Below are 6,813 nucleotides of genomic sequence, written 5' to 3'. Positions count from 1 at the left end.
TCCACAGGCATGAGCACAATGTTATCTAAATGGCATGCATGAACTAACGCCCTCTAGCTGTGAAAAACTGTCAAATGCATTCAGATAAGAGGCAGCCTTCAAGTGCTTAGAAATAAGCATATGAGCCTACCTTGGTTTATCTATCAACTAAGAACACCAAGAGAACAAGGCAAATTGTATGCCCTATTCGAATCATGTTTCATTCTGACTAGACTGTCCCTTTAAGAGACGTCTTAGTATTTTTTATTACCAAATCTATTCTCTTGGAATCACTTTTTGGAAAACATACCTAGATTCCTAAGCTCAGGAGCAGAAATGCACTACTGGGAGATAGCTGGTGATTGTCAGCTATACACATTGGTCTCTTGTCATTGGCTCACTAGATTTGTTCCCAGTAGTGCATTGCTGCCCTGGAGCTGACTTTAACTATGTGTTGACTCTTTTAGGGTAATTGCATAGTTGGAACATTTTATTATTGCACTATTGCTTGCCTTAAACTCATTCAAACATTTTTCTTTTTCCACTTTCAAGACCCTTTAAAGTATCAATCGTCATTCGATTACAGTAAAGCATCTTCATATACTTTGTTGCAGTTTTGATATTTAGGTAGACTAGAACTTTTAGGCTTGGTAAGATACAGAAATGTGAATGCAGCACACATGTACAATCCATTTAGTAATGACACTTTTTATATGCCTTTTGTTATAAAGTTAATGCTGTCACTGAATTTTCTCTTAAAGGGACATGAAACCCAAACAAATTTATTTCATGATTCAGATAGAGAATTCAAATTTAAACAACTTTCCAATTTACATCTATTATTTAATTTGCTTCATTCTCTTGTCATCCTTTGCTGAAAGCTTTATCTAGGTAAGCTCAGGAGCAGCAAGGAACCTAGGTCCTAGCTGCTGATTGGTGGCTGCATATATATACCGATAGTCATTGTCTCACCCATGTGTTCAGTTAGAAACCAGTAGTGCATGGCTGCTCCTTCAACAAATGATACCAAGAGAATTAAACAAATTAGATAATAGAAGTAAATTTGAAAGTTGTTTAAAATTGTATGTTCTACCTAAATCATGAAAAAAAAACATTTTTGGGTTTCCAATTCTCCTATATTTTCTCCTAAAAGTTCTCATGAGAAATAATTCCCCTATTTATCATTTAAAAATACGCCTAGAATTGGGCAAGTTCAACTGTAAAATTTGCCTACACTGTTCTCACTCTCCTTGGAGAACATGTTCTCCAAAAAAAGGGTTAAATTAGATCTTTAGTCGTATAGAGCGCAATAATTTATGATAGAGTGAAAAAAATATATATAATGGAACGCCAAAATAATATATAACAGAGCACAAAAATTATATCTATTGGGGCATAAATATAAGATATAAAAAATCACTAAAATTTAAGCACAAAAACAATGAAAATGTAGGTCTAGCCTGCTTCCTCAGTAAATGTATGCATACATTAAATAGAACTAGACAACAAACTAGTTTAAAGACACTTTAGCAATCATTACACAATTGTACTTGTTATGTTACTACCATATATTTAACTAATTTTGTCATTTTTGGGTGTAAGGAAGCCAGCTCTGATTGTACAGTACAAATGTCCTGTTTGTAGGGGAGAAAACGTACAGGAATCAGCATTGTTGAATGCCCTGAAGGTGGCACAATAAATTTGTACATATAGTTCTAGAAGAGAATGGAAATCTATAATGACATTTGCAGTGTGGGGCAGCAAATGGTGCACAAGAAATAAAAAATAAGGCAGGCAGCAGAGTTGAAGATAGACTGCAGGTTTGCGGATGAGAAATGTAAAGTGGAGTGAAAGATATAATACCAAGACAGTCAGCCTAATCAATCAATAACTGTTTAAAGACCATTAAACTTGACATTTCAATAACACGTAAAATGTTTCATTATTGCAAGTGAAACCTTATTGCAATATACATTCATTTATTTATTTTGCAGCCTTTTGCTGTAAAATACATCAAAAATTGTGCTTGTTAGACTTTCTCCCAGAGAAGCTTTAGTTAATACTTTTAGGTAATTTATGTGAGCTTTTGTTAACATTTCCTTCCCTCCCTAAGCTTCTATGGCGTCACATGCTTTTAAAAGGTGGATTATTAGTTTTTTCTTCAATACTTATGATAGGAATATCATTCTTTGCATTAGTAACTAAGCAGAATAAGTGCTAAACCTCCTTAAAGGACCACTAAATACAGAATTGCATAAATAACAAGTGCATAGTAAAAAGACAATGCAATAACACTTGCTCTGAATTTCACAAAAGCAGTACATTTATTTTTTTTTCTGCCAAATTTATTTTTTCTCAAAAAATCCAAACAAAGTGGCAGCAAAAAGTGGAAAAAAGAGGTTTATTCAGCACAAACACACAACGTTTTGGAACTCCTTCCCTTAGTCATGCAATAAAATGTGATACAAAACATCCTTATATACCCCTCTGCCACCAGGGCGCAATAGAGGGATTTTTACAGAATTAACTGTTTATATTCCAATCTAATACAGGTATAATAAAATTCAAGGATGGATCAACAACTAATTCTAATCTGACACTAAATAATGCAAGTGTATTGCATCAATATAACCATAAAATAACAAACATATTTTTATCCAATAACAATGATCATATTAAACTCTAACAAATTAGGAAAAAACTTTTTATAGCAGAATATGAAAAATATATGTTAAAAACACAATTCAGCAACATGTATATTACAAAAATAGTAATATCACTTATATAATTAGCAGAATTAATCAACAGAATTTATTTATAAGAAAATCCAGAGAAATATTAAATATTACAAAGAGCTACTAAGAATTATCTGAACCCCCAAAAGGTCCCAATCTTTATTAAGGCCGTCTGGCTCAAGCGTACCAAGCTCATGTATCTAAAAGCACTCTCTTTGCTTTAGAAAGAGCTCTCTATTACCACCTCTTCTGGGCCTTGGTACAAATTTGATTACCTGAAATCTAAGCAAAGAGAGTGCTTTTGGATACATGAGCTTGGTACTCTTGAGCCAGATGGCCTTGATAAAGATTGGGACCTTTCGGTGTTCCTGTAATCCTTGGTAGCTCTTTGTAATATTTAATATTTCTCTGGATTTTCTTATAAATAAATGCTGTTGATTAATGCTGCTAATTATATAAGTGATATTGCAATTTTTGTAATATACATGCTGCTGTATTGTGTTTTTAACATATATTTTTCCCATTCTGCTATAAAGTTTTTTTTCCTAATTTGTTAGTTTAATATGAACATTGTTATTGGAGAAAACTATGTTTGTTATTTAATGGTTATATTGATGAGATACACTTGCATTATTTAGCGTCATATTAGGATTTGTTGTTGATCCATCCTTGAACTTATTGTATTATTACCTGTATTGGATTGGAATATAAACAGTTACTTCTGTAAATATCCCTCTAATGCCCCCTGGTGGCAGAGGGGTATATAAGGATGTTTTGTATCACATATTTTATTGCATGACTAAGGGAAAGAGTTCCCGAAACGTTGCGTGTTGTTTGTGCTGAATAAACCTCTTTCTCTTGTTAAGTGTATCCAGTCCACGGATCATCCATTACTTATGGAATATATTCTCCTTCCCAACAGGAAGCTGCAAGAGTCCACCCACAGCAAAGCTGCTATATAGCTCCTCCCCTAACTGCCATATTCAGTCATTCTCTTGCAAGCCTCAACATAGATAGGAGGTTGTGAGAGTCTGTGGTGCTTTCTACTTAGTTTATTCTTCAATCAAAAGTTTGTTATTTTTAAATGGCACCGGAGTGTGCTGTTTATCTCAGGCAGTATTTGGAAGAAGAATCTGCCTGCGTTTTTCTATGATCTTAGCAGACGTAACTAAGATCCATTTGCTGTTCTCACACATTCTGAGGAGTGAGGTACTTCAGAGGGGGAATGGCGTGCAGGTTTTCCTGCAGATAAGGTATGTGCAGTAAAATATTTTTCTAGGAATGGAATTGACTAAGAAAATACTGCTGATACCTAAGTAATGTAAGTAAAGCCTTAAATGCAGCGATAGCGACTGGTATCAGGCTTATTAATAGAGATACATACTCTTGTAAAAATGTGTTTTAAAACGTTTGCTGGCATGTTTAATCGTTTTTTAACATATGTTTGGTGATAAAACTTATTTGGGCCTAAGTTTTTTCCACATGGCTGGCTTAAATTTTGCATAGAAACAGTTTCCTGAGGCTTTCCACTGTTATAGTATAAAAGTTACAGTTGGTGCAGTTAAAATTACAAACAGTGACATTCAGCTTCCCTCAGCAGTCCCCTGCATGCTATAGGACATCTCTGAAGGGCTTCTAAAGTAGGAGCTGTTATGACTGTTTAAAACATATTTTTCGTTTTGTTAATCTGTTTTTTGTATTAAGGGGTTAATCATCCATTTGCAAGTGGGTGCAATGCTCTGCTAACTTGTTACATACACTGTAAAAATTTTGTTAGTTTAACTGCCTTTTTTCACTGTTATTTCAAATTTTGGCAAAATTTGTTTCTCTTAAAGGCACAGTAACGTTTTATATATTTGCTTGTTAACTTGATTTAAAGTGTTTTCCAAGCTTACTAGTCTCATTATTAGTCTGTTCTAACATGTCTGACATAGAGGAAGCTCTGTGTTCATTATGTTTTAAAGCCATGGTGGAACCCCATCTTAGAATGTGTTCCAGATGTACTGATTTCATGTTAAACAATAAAGATCATTTTTTTGTCTTTAAAAACATTATCACCAGAGGATTCTGTCGTGGGGGTAGTTATGCCGACTAACTCTCCCCACGTGTCAGACCTTTTGACTCCCGCTTTAGGGACTCACGCTCAAATGGCGCCAAGTACATCAAGGGCACCCATAGCGTTTCTTTACCAGGGGATTCTGTCGAGGGGAAAGTTATGCCGACTAACTCTCCCCACGTGTCAGACCCTTCGACTCCCGCTTCAGGGACTCACGCTCAAATGGCGCCAAGTACATCAAGGGCGCTCATAGCGTTTATTTTACAAGACATGGCAAAGGTGGTGAATAATATTCTGGCAGCAGTATTAGTCAGACTACCTGAAATTAAAGGAAAGCAGTTAGCTCTGGGGGTAGATACAGAGCATACAGACGCTTTAAGAACCATGTATGATACTACCTCACAATATGCTTAGTCTGTGGGTGATTTTTTTTTTTTGACTCAGGGAAGATGATTTAACCTGATTCTGATATTTCTACATTTAAAATTTATGCTTGAGAACCTCCACTTGTTGCTCAGGGAGGCTTTGGCTGCTCTGAATGAATGTGTACAATCGCAGGGCCAGAGAAATTGTGTAGACTGGATAAATAATATGCAGTGCCGGTGTGTACTGATGTTTTTCCAATACCTAAAGAGGTTTACTAAAAAATTTTTTAATAAGGAATGGGATAGACCAGGTGTGCCGTTCTCTTCCCCTCCTATTTTTTAGAAGAATGTTTTCTAATAGTTTCCACCACACGGGACTTCTGGCAGACGGTTCCTAAGGTGGAGAGAAGAGTTTCTACTCTAGCTAAGCGTACCACTACCTCTGACGAGGACAGTTGTGCTTTTTAGATCCAATGGATAAAAAATGTTTATTCAACAGGGTTTTATCCTGCAGCCCCTTGCATACATTGCTTCTGTCACTGCTGCTGCGGCGTTCTGGGTTGAGTCTCTTGATGAGGCTTTACAGTTAAGCGACTCCATTGGATGAATATATTTGACAAGCTTATGCTAGCCAATTCCTTTGTTTTCTGATGCCTTGTTCATTTGACTAGACTAACGGCTAAGAATTCTGTTTTTTACTATACTGGCGCAGAGCGCTATGGCTTATATCATGGTCAGCTGTCGTGACTTTAATAAATAAGCTACTTAACTTCCCTTCAAGGGGCACACCCTATTCGGGCCTGGTTTGAAGGAGATTATTGCTTATATCACTGGAGGAAAAGGTCATGCCCTTCCTCAGGATAGGTCTAAATCAAGGGCAAAAAAAAAAAAAAAAAAGTCTAATTTTCGTACCTTTTAAAAACTTCAGGGCAGGTGTGGCATCCTCTTCCTCTAAGGCAAAACAAGAGGGAATTTTTGCTCAGTCCAAGGCGGTCTGGAGACAATCGGACCTGGAACAAAGATAAGCAGGCCAAGGAGCCTGCTGCTGCCTCTAAGGCAGCATGAAGGAACGGACCCCTATCCGGTAACGGATCCTATAGGGGGCAGACTTTCATTCTTTGCCCAGGCGTGGGCAAGAGATGCCCAGGATCCCTAGGCATTGGAATTTATATCCCAGAGATATCTTCAAAATTTCAAAGATTCCCCCCCCAAAAAAGGGGAGATTTCGCCTTTCACAATTATCTGCAAACCAGATAAAGAAGGAGGCATTCTTACATTGTGTACGAGATCCATCCAGTTCCAAGAAGAGGAACAGGGACAGAGTTTTTACTCAAATCTGTTTGTGGTTCCCAAGGAGAGGGAACCTTCAGACCTATTTTGGATCTAAAGATCTTAAACAAATTCCTCAGAATTCCGTCATTTAAGATGGAAACTATTCGTACCATCTTAACTATGATCCAGGAGAGTCAATAGAGGACTACAATGGATTTGAAGGATGCTTATCCTCACATTGTGATGCATAAAGATCACCATCGTTTTTCAGGTTTGCCTTTCTAGACAGGCATTACCAGTTTGTAGCTCTTTCCTTTGGGATATCTACAGCCCCAAGAATCTTTATGGAGGTTCTGGGGTCGCTTTGGCGGTCCTTAGACCGCGGGGCATAGAAGTGGCCCCTTAT

This window comes from Bombina bombina, chromosome 3 (assembly GCF_027579735.1).
Source record: "Bombina bombina isolate aBomBom1 chromosome 3, aBomBom1.pri, whole genome shotgun sequence".
NCBI lineage: Eukaryota > Metazoa > Chordata > Amphibia > Anura > Bombinatoridae > Bombina > Bombina bombina.
The sequence above is the reverse complement of the archived record's forward strand: the minus strand, read 5'-3'. Positions refer to the sequence as shown.